Below are 20570 nucleotides of genomic sequence, written 5' to 3'. Positions count from 1 at the left end.
TACCTTGCCACTCTGCTGGGCGGGGTACACAGGGTGATCTGGCTACTAGTACAAAAGCCTCAACTTTCTTTACCCCCTGCTCCTCTACTGGCGATCACAATTTTGAAATAGCATTCAGTGGCGTATAATATTTTAAAAATATATTAGATACATATGTATGTACATAGTCATGAAAATGTGCTTTATGCCAAATAATGATTTTAATCCACTGGCTGGAAACCTGAATGGAGCTTTTAAAAAAATACTTAAAAATAACAGAGCCTAAAGTGACTTAAACTCACGACCCAAGGTGGCTAACCCCAAATAGCATTACTATACATTCCACATTCTAATTCATTGGAATGCAGTCAGTCTGTCTGCAAAACCCATCAAAGACAGTGGCCTCAGGGGAGTGTAAAGGACTCACAGCTACTGCCTCATTAGCAAGGCATCTATGGCAGTCATCCAAGGTATTCGGCTGTTGGAGATGAGCCATTAAAACTAATCATAGGGACAATGGGACCCTGGACAAGCTGGCTTTCATACAAGAGGTATTCAAGATACCTTTAGATTGCAAGGAAAATGTACAAACATACATACAAACATGATAAATGCAAAATACTGCGGATGCTGGAAATCTGAAACAAAAATAAAAATAGCTGGAAAAACTCAGCAGGTCTGACAGCATCTGCAGAGAGGAATACAGTTAACATTTTGAGTCCATATGATGCTTCATCAGAACTGAGGAAATATAGAAATGAGGTGAATTAAGCTGGTTGAGGGGGGGTGGGACAGGTAGAGCTGAATAGCGGGCCAGCGATAGGTGGAGGCAAAGAAGAGATTGCCAAAGATGGCATAGACAAAAGGACAAAGGAGTGTTGATGGTGGTAATATTAGCTAAGGAATGTGCTAATGGTGACATTAAGGGTAGGAAGCAGGAAGGGCAAGTAACAGATAGCCTAGTGAAGGGTGGGGTGTGGGGAAGGAATCGAAATAGGCTAAAAGGTGGAGATGAAACAATGGATGGAAATACAGTTAAAAATAATGGAAATAGGTGGGAAAAGAAAAATATATTAAAACATTAGAAATTATTAGAAAAAGGGGGGATCGCAAAGCGGATGGGGATGGAGGAGAGAGTTCATGATCTGAAGTTGTTGAACTCAATATTCAGTCCGGAAGGCTGTAAAGTGCCTAGTCGGAAGATGAGGTGCTGTTCCTCCAGTTTGCGTTGAGCTTCACTGGAACATTGCAGCAGGCCAAGGACGGACAGGTGGGCATGAAAGCAGGGTGGAGTGTTGAAATGGCAAGCGACAGGGAGGTCTGGGTCATGCTTGCAGACAGACCAAAGGTGTTCCGCAAAGCGGTCACCCAGTCTGCATTTGGTCTCTCCAGTGTAGAGGAGACCACATTGGGAGAAGCGAATGCAGTAGACTAAATTGAGGGAAGTGCAAGTGAAGTGCTGCTTCACTTGAAAGGAGTGTTTGGGCCCTTGGACGGAGAGGAGGGGGTAAGTAAAAGGGCAGGTTTATGAATTAGGAGCTGGAGTAGGCTATTCACTCAAGCCTGTTCAGCCATTCAATGAGATTGTGGCTGATCTGATTGTGAGTTCAACTCCACTTCAGCCTACACCCTATATCCATTGATTCCCTTGTTAGTCAAGAATCTATCTACATCTGTCTTAAAAATATCTTTTGGCCCTGCCTCCGCTGCTTTATGCGAAGAGTTCGAAAGATTCACGACCCTCTGAGACAGTCTTTGGAACTTCTCATCTCCATCTTAAATGGGAGGCCCCTTATTTTTAAACTGTGTCCCCTAGTTCTGGTCTTTCCCACAAGTGGAATCCACCATGTCACACAGAATCACAGAATCAAGGTGCAGAAGAGGCCCTTCGGCCCATCGAGTCTGCATCGGCATGTGAGAAACACCTGACCTACCTACCTAATCCCATTTACCAGCACTTGGACCGTAGCCTTGAATGTTATGACATACCAAGTGCTCATCCAAGTACTTTTTAAAGGTTGTGAGGCAACCCGCCTCCACCACCCTCCCAGGCAGTGCATTCCAGACCATTACCACCCTCTGGGTAAAAAAGTTTTTCCTCACATCCCCCATAAATTTCCTGCCCCTCAACTTGAACTTGTGCCCCCTTGTGACTGACCCTTCAGCTAAGGGGAATAGCTGCTCCCTATCCACCCTGTCCATGCCCCTCATAATCTTGTAAACCTTGATCAGGTCGCCCCTCAGTCTTCTCTGCTCCAACAAAAACAACCCAAGTCTATCCAACCTCTCCTCATAACTTAAATGTTTCATCCCAGGCAACATCCTGGTGAATCTCCACTGCACCCCCTCCAGTGCAATCACATTCTTCCTATAATGTGGTAACCAGAACTGCATACAGTACTCTAGCTGTGGCCTCACTAAGATTCTATACAACTCCAACATGACCTCCCTACTTTTGTAATCTATGCCTCGATTAATAAAGGCAAGAGACCCATATGCCTTTTTTACCACCCCACTAATGTGCCCCTCCGCCTTCAGAGATGTCAAGACCCTCAGGATCTTATATGTTTCAGTAAAATCACCTCTCATTCTCCTAAACTCCAATGGATACAGGCCCAGCCTTCCAACCTTTCCTTGTAAAATAATTCCCCATCCCAGGTATCAGTCGAGTGAACCTTTTCTCAACTGCTTCTAACACGTTTATATCCTTCTTAAATAAGGAGACCCAAGCTGTATACGGTATTCTAGATGTGGTCTCACCAAAGCCCTCAACAATTCCAGCAAACTTCCATAGTTATATTCCATTACCCTTGCAATAAACAACATTCCATTTGCCTTCCTAATCACTTGTTTTCCTGATTTATTTACTGGGACACCCAGATCCCTCTGTACTTCAGAGTTCTGCAATCTCTCTCTATTTAAATAATATGCTGTTTTTCTAATCTTTCTAACAAAGAGGACACATTCACATCATCCTACATTATACACCATCTGCCAAATTTTTGCCCATTCACTTAACCTACTTATATCCATTGGCGTAATCCTTTTGTCCTCTTCGCAATTTACTTTCTTACCTATCTTTATCAGCAAATTTAGCAACATACTTTCAATCACTTTATCCAAATCATTGATGTAGATTGTAAATAGTTGAAGCCCCAGCACTGATCCCTGTGGCACTCCGCTCGTCACATCTTGCCGACTGGTAAAAGATCCATTTATCCCTACTCTCTGCTTACTGTTAGCTAGCCACTCCTCTATCCATGCTTATATGTTACCCCCTGCACCATGAACACTGTGTAATGACCCTTGATGTGGCACCTTGTCAAATTCCTTCTGGAAATCTAAGTACAGCACATCCACAGGTTCCCCTTTATCCTTGTTATTTGGTACTTCCGCAAAGAACTCCAATAAATTAGTTAAACATGATTTCTCTTTCACAAAGCCATGTTGAATCCGCTTGATTGCATTAAGTGCCCTGCTATAACCTCCTGAATAATAAATTCCAGCAATGCCCCTATGGCAGATGTTAAGCTGACTAGCCTATAGTTTCTTGATTTCTGTCACATTTGCTATTTTCCAATCTGATAGGGCCTTTTTTTAAATCCCCATGGGAGTCGGAGAAGGAAGGAGACATGGCAAGCCAACACTCTGTCTGTTTTAAGTGCATGTTTTCTCAGCAAAATTGAGGACAAACACCTGAGGAAGAAGACCTAAGTGGGGGTCCCTCTTGCCCCCTTTCTTTTCTCCAACCCACCTGGTAAGCTGCAAGCCCTATTTGCTGACTGTGTTCATCCTGCTGCAGACAGAGATTTCTTAAGAGAATCCAACCCTACACTACCACCTACTGAAGAACAACAAACTCAGTCGTCTACAACTTTAAATCAGAAGCTTCGAGAAGATCAAGTTAAGCCGGAAGGCAGCTGAGTCACCAAGCTACAGACTGTATATTCTTTGACTTTTTTTTAATGGATACTAATTTTGCCAACCCCATTCTGTAATGTATATTTGTGTGTATCTAGTGGTTCCAGGGATGGAAAACTTCAGTTATGAAGATAGATTGGAGAGGTTGGGGCTGTTCTCCTTGGAGAGAAGAAGGCTAAGAGGAGATTCAATAGAGATGTTCAAAATCATGAGGGGACTAGACAGAGTAGATAAGGCAAAGGTGTTCCCACTTGTAAAATAATCAAGAACAAGAGGGCACAGATTTAAAGTGATTTGCAAAATTTGTGACGTGAGAAGAAACATTTTCACACAATGAGTGGTTTGGGTCTGGAATGCACTGCCTGGAAGTGTGGTGGAGGCAGGTTCAATCGAGGCATTCTAAGGGGCATTAGATGATTATTTGAATAGAAATAATGTGCAAGGGTATGGGGAAAAAGCAGGGCAATGGCAGTAGATCATAATGCTCATTTAGAGAGCCAGTGCAGACATGATGGGCCGAATGAACTCCTTCTGTGCCGTTAAAATTCTGTGATTCTGAAAGTGCGTGTGTGCGCGTCGGTGTTTTTTTAATTCACTCATAGGATGTTAGCATTGCTGGCTCGGCCAGCATTTATTGCCCATCCCTAATTGCCCTTGAGAAGGTGGTGGTGAGCTGCCTTCTTGAACCGCTGCAGTCCATGTGGTGTAGGAACACCACATGCTGTTAGGGAGGGAGTTCCCGGATTTTGACCCAACAACAGTGAAGGTATGGTGATATGTTTCCAAGTCAGGACGGTGAGTGGCTTAGAGAGGAACTTTCAGATGGTGGTGTACCCATATGTCTGCTGCCCTAGATGGTAGTGGTTGTGGGCTTAGAAGGTGCTGTCTAAGAAGCCTTGGTGAGTTCTTGCAGTACATCTTGTAGATGGTACCTACTGCTGCTATTGTGCGTTGGTGGTGGAGGGAATGGAATGTTTGTGAATGGGGTGCCAATCAAACAGGCTGCTTTGCCCTGGATAGTGTCAACAATTTTGAGAATTGCTGGAGCTGCACTCATCCAGGCAAGTGGATAGTATTCCATCACACTCCTAACTTGTGCCTTGTAGATGGTGGATAGGCTTTGGAGAGTCAGGAGGTTTGCCGCAGGATTTCCAGCCTCTGACCTGCTCTTGTAGCCACAGTATTTATATGGCTAGTCCAGTTCAGTTTCTGAGCAATGGTAACCTCCAGGATGTTGATAGTGGGGATTCAGCAATGGCAATGCCATTGAATGTCAAGGGGCAATGGTTAGATTCTCTCTCGTTGGAGATGGTCATTGCCTGGCACTTGTGTGGCACGAATGTTACTTGCTACTTGTCAGCCCAAACCTGGATATTGTCCAAAACAAAAATAAAATTACCTGGAAAAATTCAGGTCTGGCAGCATCTGCGGAGGAACACAGTTAACGTTTCGAGTCCGTATGACTCTTCAACAGAACTAATTAAGAGGTTTTCCTTAGTTCTGTTGAAGAGTCATACGGACTCAAAACGTTAACTGTGTTCCTCTCCGCAGATGCTGCCAGACCTGCTGAGCTTTTCCAGGCATTTTTATTTTTGTTTTGGATTTCCAGCATCCACAGTTTTTTGCTTTTATCTGGATATTGTCCAGATCTTGCTGCATTTGGACATGGGCTGCTTCAGTATCTGAGGAGTCACGAATGGTGCTGAACATCGTGGAATTGTCATGAAACTGTAATAAGTTTCATAATATCATTGAGGTTTGTTGTAAAGTAGGTTTATGGGTGTGAGTGTAGATGGTTCTGTCTGTGTGATTTAATTAAATTAGAGTCAGATAGGCTGCAAGATTGAAATTATCACAAGAAGTTAGGGGTAAAAGGTATTTGAAATGCTAATGAGTAAACATGGGTGAGGTCTTATCATGTAGGGTGTGAAGGAAATTTGCCTTTTTAGATAAGTGAAAGAGTTTTTTGGGTTTCAAAGGGATGGTACGTGTTTACAACTAACAAGATAAATAGGGCAAGGTTATATTATTTTACTTTTCCCAAAAGATACTGATCATATTGGCAACATGAAAGATTTTTATATTATGGGAAAAGTACATTTCCAAAGACATATCAAGCAATGGAATTTACAGATTAAAGAGAGAGAAACATATGTAATGAAGAATGAAAGACTATGTTGGGGGGGTTGGGGGGTGGGGTGCATATAAGAACTAAAAGGACTGTGTAAAACAGTCTTGGGGAAGCCTCAAGCAATGTTTGAAAAATTCTGCAGTGTCTAGTAACTAAAGTTGGAGACAAGCCTTTTGAATTTCACTGTCGAGTAGGTGCTGTGCTAAGTTTGCTGGCTTGCTATTTAAAGTTAAAATCTATTTTGGGCTGTTGCCTTAAAAGGGGTGTGTAGTTGGAGTCAGTTCAATTCGGAATTTTGGGAGTTGTTATAGTATTAAGTAACTGTAATCTTATGTACTTACTTGAAACTTTTTCTTTTGTTAATAAATGTTTTAATTTAGTTTTTAAAATCTCTAAATGTGTTAGTGGACTAATTACTTCTGAATTCAGTGCCCAAATCTTCTCGTAATATATACAAATTGCAAAACCTTAATGATAGCATGGCTAAGTTTCCCTTGTGGATTTGGTCCATCTGGCACAAATCATCTGCCATGTCATAACACAATCATCAGCAAACATCCCCACTTCTGACCTTATCATTGAAGGAAGGCCATTGATGAAGCAGCTGAAGATGGTTAGGTCTAGGACAAATGTGTGTGACAGGTGTCTGTGTGTGTCTATGAGTGCAAACGTTGTGTACATTTTAATAGTTTAGTGTGTTGTTTTAAGTATAATAAAACTCCATTCTTTGTTAAACTCAAGAAAACCTGTCTTATTGGTACTTTTATGATCACAGCATGTAAATAGTTAAGTACTCACTGAATTGGCCAGTATATCCATTCCAAACAAAAATATCTATTGGAAGGGCAAAGAAGGGAGCCATTTGACCCTTCCTTATCTGCTGAGAACAATATACACATATATAATTTATATTGAGCTCACTATTGTACTATTGAAGCACACATTCAGACGCATGAATATTTCTGGAGGTGCCCCACAATATGCCCCAAAGTCTCTCACAACATTGATCCGTGCTGCATATTGCCCAACATCGCAATACCGAAATGATTGTATTTAGAGAAGGCTGAGTAACAATAACTGTCATCATCTCATGAGGAAGACTTGGGCAAAGGTGAAGAGGAAGAAAAACATTAGTTCTGTTGAAGGGTCACGAGGACTCCAACAGAACTAATGTTGAAGGGTTATGAGGACTCGAAACGTCAATTTTGTTCTTCTCCGCTGATGCTGCCAGACCTGCTGAGTTTTTCCAGGTATTTCTGTTTTTGTTTTGGATTTTTTGTTTTTATCTCTGTGAAGAGGAAGAAGGCGGGCCAAGCACAACTAGGCCAGGGATCAGCTCATGGCTCATAACATCTGGTGATCTGTTCATTCTCCTCTCCTGAAAAGTTACACAAAACCGCGCTACATTAACAGTCCTATTTATAAATGTATTTATTCATGGAATATGGACACTGCTGGCAAGATAATGATTTATTGCCAATCCCTAATTGCTCTTGTGGAGGTGGTGGTGAACTGACTTTTTGAACCTCTTGTGACAGCTGCCTCATTGATAAAAGATATAGAAAAAAAGACAATCTCACAGACACAGCCAGAAAAATCAATGGTGCAAAAACCAAGCTCTTGACAATTAATGTTTCCTCTGACAAAGACATATAACTCAAAGGTGAATGACTGCTTTAAAATATGGAATTGGAAGCTAATCTCAGTATTTTTTTTATTCGCTGATGGGGTATGAGCAAGGTCATGGCTACTGTGGATTAATTCTTAATTCCAGACTTTAATGAATTCAAATTCCACCAATTGCCATGGTGGAATGTGAATCTATGCCACGCCCCCACAGTATTAGCCCAGGTTTCTAATACAGTGATATTGCCACTACACCACCCTCTTTGCCATAGTGCTTTGATTGTCGTAAAATTCATCTGGTTCACTTTACCCTTTAGGGAAGGAAATCTGCCATCCTTACCCGGTCTGGCCTCCATGTGACTCCAGACGCACAGCAGTGTGGTTGACTCTCAGCTGCCCTCTGAAATAGCCCAGCAAGCCATTCAGTTCAACAGCTATTAAGGATGGGCAACAAATGCTGGCCTTGTCAGTGATGCCCACATCTCATGAAAGAATTTAAAAAATGTTAGTTGAATTCAAATTCCACTAGCTGCTGTGGTGACCCCATGTTCCAAGGGCATTTGGTCTGGGTTACTGGCCCAGTGACATCATTGTTCCCTGCCTCCCACACCACCACCGGCTGTTCTGTTATCAGAAACATGGTAGTCCAACATCAAGTAGCTTGGCAGCTTCCATCGTAGAAACCTATGATGGCTCTAATATCAGATGGATGAATCAAAGGCCACATTCGACAGAGCGGGCATCAAGGAGCCCTAGCAAAGCTGAAGTCAATGGGAATCAGGGGGAAAGCTTTCCACTGGTTGGAGTCATACCTAACACAAAGGAAGATGGTTGTGGTTGTTGGAGGTCAGTCATCTCAGCTCTAGGGCGTAACCGCAGGAGTTCCTCAGTGTCGTGTCCTCGGCTCAACCATCTTCAGCTGTTTTATCAATGACCTTCCTTCCATCATAAGGTCAGAAGTGGGGATGTTCACTGATGATTGCACAATGTTGAGCACCATTCGCAACTCCTCAGATACAGAAGCAGCAAGACCTGGACAATATCCAGGCTTGGGCTGACAAGTGGCAAGTAACAGTCGTGCCACACAAGTGTCAGGCAATGACCATCTCCAATAAGAGAGAATCCAACCACCACCCCTTGACGTTCAATGGCATTACCATCACTGAATCCCCCGCTATCAACATCCTGGGTGGGGGTTACCATTGACCAGAAACTGAATTGGACTAGCCATATAAATACTGTGGCTACAAGAGCAGGTCAGAGGCTAGGAATCGTGTGACGAGTAACCCACCTCTTGACTCCCCAAAGCATGTCCACCATCTACAAAGACACAAGTCAGGAGTGTGATGGAATACTCCTCACTTGTCTGGATGAGTGCAGTTCCCACAACACTCAAGAAGCTTGACATCATCCAGGAGAAAGCAGCCCGCCTGATTGGCACCACATCCACAAACATACACTCCCTTCACTACCGACGCACAGTATCTGCAGTGTGTACCATCTACAAGATGCACTGCAGGAATTCACCAAAGGTACTTTGACAGCACCTTCCAAACCCACAGCCAATACCATCTAGAAGGACAGTGGTAGCAGATAGAGGGGAACAACACCACCTGGAAGCTTCCCTCCAAGTTACCATTCTGACTTGGAAATATATCGCCATCCCTTCACTGTTGCTGGATCAAAATCCTGGAACTCCCTCCCTAACGCACTGTGGGTATACCTACACCGCATGGACTACAGTGGTTCAGGAAGGCAGCTCACCACCACCTTCTCAAGGGCAATTAGGGATGGGCAATAAATGCTGGCCCAGCCAGCGAAGCTCACATCCCATGAATGAGTAACAAAAAGTATATGTCAGAGAGCATTAAATGTCACCCCTGATTGTAACAGTCAGGAAGAACCGACGTGGGTCATATTCTGAGCGTGCTTGACACAGGGATCCTTTGCACGCATGAGAATGGAAGCCAGGATACGAAAAGAGCTAGAACTTGACCTGGAGGAACTCTACATAACATCACAGCAACAGACACAGCTGAAATTCACTTGGGACGATGTGAGCTGGAGAGAAAAGTTCAAGTCAGAATTTAATAACATCGATTGGTGCCTCAATGGCAAAAGAAGAATGATGGTGATGATGGGAAGGAAGTAAGATTCATCAAAGAAGTGCCAGGCAGTTGGGGGGGGGGGGGGGTTTGAGAATGTGTGCGGGGTAAATTGAAATTAAAACTGCTGTGTTGGGAAATCACCTCAACTCATCACACATTGTGGCCTGTGACAGCCTATCCATGTAGGGTCAGATAATTTGAAAATTTAACTTTTCACATCTTTATGTTAAAAAAATTATGTGTTTTCAGAATCCATTGTTTCTTAAATGAAAGTGACATACATTTTGTGGACTCTTCCTCATCAAATATTTTAAATCTTAGACATCTGGGTGTTTAGAATGATCACTTTTACCTTTACAGTAAATAAACAAGCTTTCAGCTGGAAGTTTAAATATTTGCAGTAATCTCCAACTAGAAACTTGTTGAAAATAATAGCGCATGAAAGTTTAACACACTTTAAATAAGCAAGTTAATGCTTCAGCTGAGACAACAGGCAAAAGAATGTCATATGAAGATATTAAATGCTTGTTTGTTAATATCAGCCACAGTCATTCTAGCCTTATTTGGTTAGCGATTGGAAATTTCTAGATAGTTTAAAATGTCTGGCTTATTGGTTTAATGGGTCTGTTAACGGTTTTACTATCTGTAATACTTACCCCATAAATCTGTAGGATCCCAAGATTCTGACTGCTATTCATCTGCTGCCAAATTGCAACTATACCAGCATGATATACTGGATAATTTTATACTCTGCACAGATTATCTAGGTTATCTGTCATGCTGCACGTCAAGGATATAAAACAGAGCAACACTCAGGTTGCTGATGTTCTTACTGGCTTGTTTTGGAGTCCTCTTAATGTAAAATCCTCCACAAAATGGAGCAAAATCCATGAGGTTTATGAATGACCGGGACTGATACAGGCCATTGCAAGGACATTATTGTCCTTGAGAGGAGGCAGGACCTAGTAAGGACAGGTCTCAGCAAACTAAGCTGTAAACAACAGTTATGAAAGCTGAGCTGTGTCTTGTTGCAAAGTAAGGTTCTAGGAGATAACACAGTAGAAATCTTCAGAATTCTAAAGTTCAACCAAATTGTTCATTTTGACAAATTACATTTAAGGATGTAATTTGAAAATAAGAAGTTTAGAGGGTAAATCCACTAAACATGTCTTCCCAGTGGAGTACTATGCTCAAAAGGACTGATGGTTAGAGATAAGTATTCACAACAGTGTAGGACTGATGGATGGTTCAATTTCAGTTCCTTTTGCACTGGAGTGTGGGAATAATTCATTATCCTTAGGTGTAAATAGGAATTTTAGGCAGAACTACTTTGAACAAACAATAGGCCAGTTCTTAACCCTGCCCACTCAGTGGGAATGGGACAGGTAGGAGATTAAGATGGCGGCAGGACACTTATTGCAGCATTCCTGATGCATTTACGCCTGCAGCCATCTTAACTGCAGCATCAGTGCTACTGCTGCAGGTAGGCTGGAGCCTCAGATAAATTTAAATATTGGAGTCCGATGACATCAGTTGGAACCTGGCATGATCTCAACAGCTAATCTTGGCATTGACATTCAGTGCTTGGTCCATCATGAAGCCTGGCAGCACACAGTATCGTGGTCAGAAGAGGCTCCGGTAATTTTTCATTTTTAATCTTCTGCAGGTTTCCTTGTGCATCATGAGGTGCTCATCTGGGCCTCACAAGGAAACTTCCTCTCCTGTGATTGCCTCAGGACTGACTCTTCTTTCTTTCCCCTGCTTCACCTCCCCCAACTCCCTTCACCTAAATAATGTGCCAGATCAACCCTTCGGTCACCAATGGCATTCTCCTTCCAGCCGAAATGCCACTGACCTCATCTCCGCTCCCAGTGAGTTCAAGCAGTAGCTAGCATTTGAAAATTTAAATGGGCCTGAGAGTTGAATCTTGCCTCGACTCCTGCTGTTTGAGGTGTCAGATGGCTGGCCCACTTGCTTCGGCACCCCAAGCACCCCCCCCGCCCCACCCAGCAGTTTAAATTGAGGCTAATAACTTACAGGAAAGCCAGTGAAACAGCTGGCAGGTTTCCAGAGAGTATGGACAGGGTTGCAGCGAGATGGCAGTGATGTAGGATTGAAATCAGCCAAAAATTGGTAGGTTTTGTTCGGACATACAAATTAGGAGCAGGAGTGGGTCACTTGGCCCCTCAAGCCTGATCGGCCATTCAATAGGATCATGGCTGATCTGAATGTAACCTCAGCCCCACATTCTTGTCTTTAACCGCCGTTAACCTTTCACCCCCTTGCTAATCAAGAATCTTATCCAGCACTGCCTTAAAAATATTCAAAGACTCTGCTTCCACCGCCTTTTGAGGAAGAGAGTTCCAAAGACTCACAACTCTCTGAGAGAAAAAATTTCTGCTCATATCTGTCTTAAATGAGCAACACCTTTTTTTAAACAGTGGCCCTTAGTTCTAAATTCTCCCACAAGTGGAAACATCCTCTCCATTTCCACCCTGTCAAGACCCCTCAGTTTCGTAAAGGTTTCAATTAAATCATCTCTTACTCTTCTAAGTTCCAGTGGATACAAGCCTAACAACCCATAGAACAACCCACCCACTCCTGGTATTTGCCTAGTAAACCTTCTCTTAACTGTTTCTCAGCCCTGTACAGCTGAAGCATAACCTCTCTACTTTTGTATTCAGTTCCCTTCACAATAAATGATAACATTCTATTAGCTTTCATAATTACCTGCTGTGCCTATATATTAACCTTTTGTGATTCATGCACTAGGACACCCAGATCCCTCTGAATCTCAGAGCTCTGCAATCTCTCATCATTTAGATAATTTTATTTTTCCTGCCAAAGTGAACAATTTCACATTTGCTCACCTTATATCCCATTTGCCAGATCTTTGCTCACTTACTTAACCTATCTTTGTAGCCTCCTTATGTCCTCTTTACAATTTATTTTCCTACCTAGATTTGTGTCATCAGCAAATTTAGCAACCATCCCTCCAGTCCCTTTATCCAAGTCATTTATATAAATTGTAAAAAGTTGAGGCCCCAGTACTGATCGCTGTGGCACATCACTCATCACATCTTGCCAACCAGAAAAAGACCCATTTATGCTAACTCTCTACTTCCTGTTAGCTAGCCAATCATCTATCCATGCCAATATGTTACCCCCTACACCATGAGCTTTTATGTTCTGTAATAACCTTTGATGTGGCACTTTATCAAATGCCTTCTGGAAATCTAAGTATAGTACATCCACAGGTTCCCCTTTATCCGCAGCACATGTGACTCCTTCAAAGAACTCCAATAAATTAGTTAAACATGATTTCCCTTTTACAAAACCATGTTGACTCTACCTGATTGCCTTGATTTTTTTCTAAGTGCCCTGCTTTAACATCTTTAATAATATCTTCTAACATTTTCACTACGACAGATATTAGGTGAACTGAGCTGTAGTTTCCTGCTTTCTGCCTCCCTCACTCCCTTTTTGAATAAAGGAGTTATATTTGCTATTTTCCAATCTAATGTACCCTTCCCCGAATCTAGGGAATTTTAGAAAATTAATAACGGTGTATCAACTATCTCACTAGCCCCTTATTTCAAGACCATCCCGACCTGGAGATTTGTCAGCCCGCAGCCCCAACAATATGCTCAATACGACTTCCCTCGTGATTGTAATTTTCCCAAGTTCCTCCCTCCCTTCCATTTCCTGATTTACAGTTATTTCCAGGATGTTACTTGTGAGCTCTTTTAGTAATCTGATATGTGATATACCTTTAAGACACGTGTTGGAATGTAAGATCACATGATCTTAATACCCAATGGCAGAGTAGCGCAGGCTACCTCTGTGGGAGAGTCTTGAGTTAGACATAGAAGAGTGAAGAAAGAGTTTTGAGTTGTGAGCACACAAGTGTAGCTGCTGAGTTTAGTTTGTATATAAACAGCATGTGTTTATTCTATAAACAATCTCCTGATGTTCTCTGTATCTGTACCAACTCAGTCACCCTGAAACAAGCATGCACCCTGGATCCTTTAGCCCCAACACAGTACTGGATCTAACAAAGAGTAAAAGCATGAAAAGCCACAGAAAAAATGAGATAAAAAGTGAGGAAGAATGAAGGAAATCAGAAGAACTGAAATCGGGCTGTACCTCGCATGGTAGTTGTAAGTAAAAGAAAATTTACTTCATACATAAGAACTTAAGAACTAGGAGCAGGAGTAGGCAATTCAGCTCCTCAAGCCTGCCCCGCCATTCAATACAATCATGGCTGATCTCATTTCGGCCTCAACTCCAATTTCCTGCCCTCTCCCCAAAACCTTTCATGCCATTACTAATTAAAAATCTGTCTATCTCCACCTTAAATTTATTCAGCATCCCGGCATCCACTGCACTGGGAGGTAGTGAATTCCATAGATTCATGACCCTTTGAGTAAAGTTATTCCTCCTCATCTCTGATTTAAATCTATCATCCGTTAGTCTAAAACTATGGTCTCTCATTCTAGAATGCCTCACAAGGGGAAACATCCGCTCCACGTCTACTTTGTCTATCCCCTTTGGCATCTTTTATATCTCAATTACATCTCCTCTCATCCTTCTAAACTCTAGCGAGTATAGGTCTAAATTGCTCAATCTCTTCTCATAAGATAAGCCCTGCATCTCTGGAATCACTTAGTGAACCTTCTCTGAACCACCTCCAGTGCAACTACATCCTTCCTCAAGTAAGGGGACCAAAACTGTGCACAGTACTCCAGGCGCGGTCTCACCAATGCCTTGTACAGTTTCAACAACACTTCCCTATTTTTATACTCTATTTCTTTAGCAATGAATGCCAAAATTCCATTTGCCTTTCTTATTACCTGCCGTACCTGCATACTAGCTTTCAGCGATTCATGCACAAGGACACTCAGATCCCTCTGCACTGAAGCATTCTGAAGTTTCTCTCCATTTAAATAATAAGTCGCCTTTTTATTCTTCCGACCAAAATGGATAACCTCACACTTATCCACGTTAAACTCCATCAGCCAAATTTTGGCCCATTCACCTAACCTGTCCATATCCATTTGTAAATTTCTTATTTCTTCATTGCAACTTACTTTCCCACCTATTTTGGTGTCATCTGCAAATTTAGCTATAGTACCTTCTATCCCTGAATCAAAGTCATTAATGTAGATTGTAAATAGTAGGGGCCCAAGGACCAAACCCTGTGACACCCCACTAGTTACAGCTTGCCATCCAGAAAAAGACCATGACTGTTGAAGTGATCCCCTCAGAGCATGCCGTAACTTGGAAGGGTCGAGACTTTCGACCTAACCTCAGATGACTGGTCTCACTATGTTCACTCTATGGTCTCACTCTTCTTCCAGGCGAATGAGATTGTGGGGGAGGAGCAGAGGTGCGCAATCCTTCTGTCCACGTATGCGAGTAAAACATTTGGACTAATTCGAAATCTGTTGGTGCCCAGTGCCCCAGATTTGAAAAGTTTTGGTGACTTAGTGAACCTTGTAAAGAATTATTACCAGCCCAAGCCGTCGGTGATGATGCAAAGGTTTAAATTTAACTCAAGAATTAGAGCTCTAGAATGTACTGTTCTAAGAAACTATCTCAAAAACATTCAATTAACTCACCAACTATGCTACATTTGCCATCTGATTTTTCCAGTCTATATGTAGATTAAAATTCCCCATGATTAGTGCTGTACCTTTCTGGTAAGTCTCCATAATCTTTTCTTTTATACTGTCCTATTGTGTATTTACAATTAGGGGGCCTGCACACCCCTCCCACAAGTGATTTTTTGCCTTTATGATTCTTCACCTCAACCCAAAACCCTTCTAAAATCTAGTTTCCTGAACTTAGAACAACCCTCTCTAATGTGCTAATATCATCATTAATTAACAGAGCCACCCTTGCACCTTTTCCTAGCCTCCTGTCCTTCCTAAATACATACCCTTCAATATTCAGGTCCCGATCTATGTCATCCTGTAGCCATGTCTCTGTAATGGCTATCAAGCCGTACTTCTTTATTTCTATTTGTGCTCGCAGTTCATTTGTTTAGTTTTGAATGCTACAAGTGTTTAGATACAGGGCCTTTAGTTTGTCATTTTATTATTTTTGTAGTGTCTAGCCCAATCTGCTGATTTATTCTTGGATTTGTACTCTCTGTCCCTTCCTGTCACAGTCTGTTTATCATTTCCCATAATAATATCTTTCTCTCTTGCCTGTCCCTACTCTTTGGTTTACCTCATCTTCCCAAATTTGATCCCTTTCCCCCACTCTTCAGTTTAAAACACTCTCTGCTTCCTTAGCTAGTCAGCTCGCAAGGACACCAGCCCCAGCACAGTTTAGGTGTAGGCTGTCCCAACTGCACAGATCCCACTTTCCCCAATACTGGTGCCAGTGCCCCACAAACTGGAATCCACTTCTCCCACACCAGTCTTTGAGCCATGCATTCATTTCTCTAACGTTATTTGTCCTATGCCAATTTGCACGTGGCTCAGGTAATAATCCAGAAGTTATTACCTTTGAGGTTCTGCTTCTTAATTTGGTGCCTAGCTTGTCATACTGACTATGCAGAGCCTCCTTCCTCATCCTGCCTATGTCACTGGTATCTACGTGGGCCATGACCACTGGATCCTCCCACTCCCACTGCAAGTTCCTCTCCAGCCCTGAGCAGATGTCCTGAACCCTGGTGCCAGGAAGGCAACATAGCTGTCTGGACTCTCACTCTTTGCTACATAGGACAGTTTCAATCCCCCTGACTACACTGTCCCCTGCTACCACTATATTCCTTTTTGATCCCCCCGCATGGATGGCTTCCTGTACCATGGTGCCTTGGTCAGTTTGCTCATCCACCCTGCAGCCCCTGCTCTTATCCAAACAAGCTGAGAGAACCTCAAATCTGTTAGACAATTGCAGAGGCTCACACTCCTGCACTCCTGCCCTCTGTGTCCCCTTATCTGCCTCACTCGCAGTCACACCCTCCTGTCCCTGGCCACTGACCAAATCAGAAGATCTTATCCTAAGCAGTGTGACTGTCTCCCGGTATAAAGCATCCAGGTAACTTTCCCCCTCCTTGATGTGTCGCAGAGTCTGCAGCTCAGCCTCCAGCTCAATGACTCTGAGCTGAAATTCCTCAAGCCGCAAAAACTTACTGCAGACGCGTTTGCCCTGGATCACAATGTTATCCAGGAGCTCCCACATACTACAGCCTTGACATATCATCTGCCCTGCCATCCTTAATGTGTTTTAAATAACTACTTAATTATATCAATATTTATGTTGCTTTCTTTAATACCTTTACCACCAATTGTATACTATTTTAAGCCTTAGGGGTAGAATAGAACTTATAGAACTTAGTCACTTACCAGAAACTCACCAAATATCTAGCTCCTTTCCCTGTAGTAGAGCAAGAACCAATTTCTATGGGGTGAGAAAGATAGGAAGGGGAAATGAACAACTCCTTCTCCCTCTTCACCGAACTCCCCTCTCACCAAACTCCAAGTCTTCACTCAGGTAGCCAGCTGCACTCCATTTGCAGGATGAAGGGAGAGACCAGTTAACCTAATATTCACACTTTGGGAATGAAAGATCCCTAATGTTTCATTATGATTTGTCATATTATTGGGAAATTCTCATGTACTGAATGCAGTTTTCGGCGAATGGTGCAAAATGTACATACGTACCACTGAAACTGGAACGTTGTGTATTCTGATAATTAAAGTTCTCAATCATGCATCCTAGGAGAATTGGCTAAGTTAGGTCAATAAATTCTACTGCCTGTCGTACTAATTCTCCCATTGTGATGGGATCAATGGGAAGCACCTTCCAAACCCATGACCACTACTATCTAGAAGGACAAGGGCAGCAGATACTTGGGAACACCACCACTTGGAAGTTTCCCTCCAAGCCACTCACCATCCTAACTTGGAAATATGTCACCTTTCCTTCACTGTCGCTGGGTCAAAATCCTGGAACTCCTTAACAGCACTGTGGGTGTACCTACACCACAGAGACTGCAGCAGTTCAAGAAGGCAGCTCACCACGTTCTCAAGGGCAATTAGGGATGGGCAATAAATGCTGGCCTAGAACAATACACCATGAGCTGGCAAATGTTCTATGAGGATCCTTGATTTTTTTTCCCTTCAATCTGGGGTTTGCTGGCTTCCTTTGGTTCTGAGGTTTTAACGATTCTATTTCTCATGGTTTTTTCTCCCTTTGTAGCATTGAAATTAATTTATGATGTTATCATAGAACTATCTATTGCCTCCAGTCAATCTGCAGAGGAAAACTTGATGAAAATATGTTATGGTTTTGTGAAAGGGAAATTGTGTTTAACCAACTTATTGGAGCTCTTTGAGGAAGTAACATGTGCTGTGGATAAAGGAAACTGGTGGATGTACTGCACTTAGATTTCCAGAAGGCATTTGATAAAGTGCCACATCAACAGTTATTATGGGAAATAAAAGTTCATAGTATGGGGGTATCATATTGGCATAGATATAAGATTGGCTGGCTAACAGGAAGCAGAGAATGGGCATAAATGGTCTTTGTCAGGTTGGCAAGATGTAATGAATGGTGTGCCACAGGGATCAGTGCTGGGACCTCAATTGTTTACAATTTATATAAATGACTTGGATGAAGGGATGGATGGGATGGTTGACAAATTTGCTGATGGCGCAAAGATAGGTAGGAAAGTAAGTTGTGAAAAGGACATAAGGAGGCTGCAAAAAGATATAGATAGGTTAAGTGAGTGGGCAAAGATCAGGCAAATGGAGTATAATGTAGGAAAATGTGAAATTGTCCATTTTGGCAGAAAGAGTAAAAGAGAAATATAGTATCTAAATGGTGAGAGATTGCAGAACTCTGAAATGCAGAGAGATCTGGCTGTCCTAGTGCATGAATCACAAAACGCTAGTATGCAAGTAATTAGGAAAGCTAATAGAATGTTATAATTTATTGTGAGGGGAATTGAATACAAAAGAATGCAAAGGGAGATTATGCTTCAGTTGTACAGGGCACTAGTGAGACCACATTTGAAATACTGTGTACAGTATTGGTCACCTTATTTAAGGAAGGATGTAAATGTGTTGGAAGCAGTTCAGGGAAGGTTTACCAGACCTGGAATGGGCAGGTAGTCTTATGAGGAAGGGATGGACAGACAAGGCTTGTATCTGCTGGAGTTTAGAAGAGTAAGAGGTGACTTGACTGAAACATACAGGATCCTGAGGGGTCTTGACAGGGTGGATGTGGAAAGGATGTTTCCTCTTGAGGGAGAATCTAGAATTAGGGGTTACTGTTTAAAAATAAGAAAGTCACCCATTTAAAGCAGAGATGATGCAAAATTTTTTCACCCAGGGGGTCGTGTGTCTTTGGAATTCTCTTCCTGAAAAGGTGGTTGAAGCAGTGTCTTTGAGTATTTTTAAGGCAGAGGTGGATAGATTCTTGGTAAACAAGGGGATGATAGGTTATCGGGGGTAGGTGGGATGCAGATTTCAGGTTACTATCAGATCAGCCATGATCTAATTAAATGCAGAGCAGGCTCGAGGGGCTGAATGGCCTACTCCTGCTCCTTGTTTGTATGTATGTTCATATGTAAGTGGTCATACAATCATGTCATTCTCAAAGTCACACTGTTTACAATAAGGTTATGTGGAAAGTAACTATAAATTACAAGTTATCTTTGACATCATAAAGATAAAATGTGATTAATTGAAAATCTCAGTCAAGTGTTAGAAATAAATCTAGACATGTAAATGACATCACCAATTAAGCTCTGTAATGTCACCAAACATCAAATATGGCTATCTTATTTATCTACTTAATATCAATATCACATGTGAGCAAAACACCAGAAAGATGTTGATGTCAGTTGTGGCTCAGTTGGTAGAATCCCAGCCTTTGAGTCAGAAAGTTGTGGGTTCAAGTCACGCTTCAGGATTTAAGCACAAAATCAAGGCTGAGATTGTTTTGGCCCGCTGAGTGAGTGCTGTATTGTTGGAGGTGCCATCTTTGAAATGAGAGATTAAACTGAGGTTCATCTACCCATTCAGCAGGACATAAAAAAATCCCATATTTTGAAGAACAGGAGCCCAGGTTGTTTGGACAATACTTATCCATGAATAAACATCACAAAATACAGATTACTTGGTCAATATCAGTTTGCTATTTGGGGGAATTAACTATGCAGAAGTTGGCTGCCATACTTCCTACTTTACAACAGTGACTAAACTTCAAAATTACTTCATTAGCTGTAAAGCATTTGGGAGGTCTGATGATCATGAAAGGTGCTAAATAAATGCAAGCCGTTCCTTTTTTTATGGCCACTTGTTTGGGAATTATAAGGGATAATTTTGTTGTCCCACCCACCCCCCACCACCCCACCCCCTCTCCCTGGGTACCTAACAAAAGTGCATGCATCTGTCCAGCCATGCGAGCACTTAGAATTCCTGTCCTGGAACATTTAAACGGCCTGCGGGTTGCCCTCATAGGGGTGCATCCCCTGCCACTGGCTAGCTTAGTCTAGCCTAGCCCTGGCAGTAGGGGCAGGAATATAAGGAGTCTCTCAGGCCTGCAACTGCCTACATAGTCCTGATCATTGGGACCGCCATAGAGGCTAGAAGTCTCCCGGAAAGGAAGAGGGTTCTCCTGGCCACAGCTGAGGATGGGGGAGAATTTCCTGCTACTGCAGCCCATGCACCCAGTGACAAGGAGGCCCTTTAAGTTTCCAGCCGGTGCCCAGCCCTCCCTGCCTGTCATCATAGAGGAACCACCTTTAGCTCACTGATGTCACCTCGCTGGTGCTAGCCTCGTGC

At 42.5% G+C, this 20570-nt stretch overlaps 1 protein-coding gene across 1 annotated transcript in view; it reads right to left on the bottom strand.

Annotated features, from left to right (window-relative positions):
* The window catches only part of trpn1 (transient receptor potential cation channel, subfamily N, member 1), a 326508-nt gene that overhangs the window by 7450 nt on the left and 298488 nt on the right, over positions 1-20570 (bottom strand). The window lies entirely within an intron of this gene.

Source organism: Carcharodon carcharias, chromosome 6 (assembly GCF_017639515.1).
Source record: "Carcharodon carcharias isolate sCarCar2 chromosome 6, sCarCar2.pri, whole genome shotgun sequence".
NCBI lineage: Eukaryota > Metazoa > Chordata > Chondrichthyes > Lamniformes > Lamnidae > Carcharodon > Carcharodon carcharias.
The sequence above is the reverse complement of the archived record's forward strand: the minus strand, read 5'-3'. Positions and strand labels throughout refer to the sequence as shown.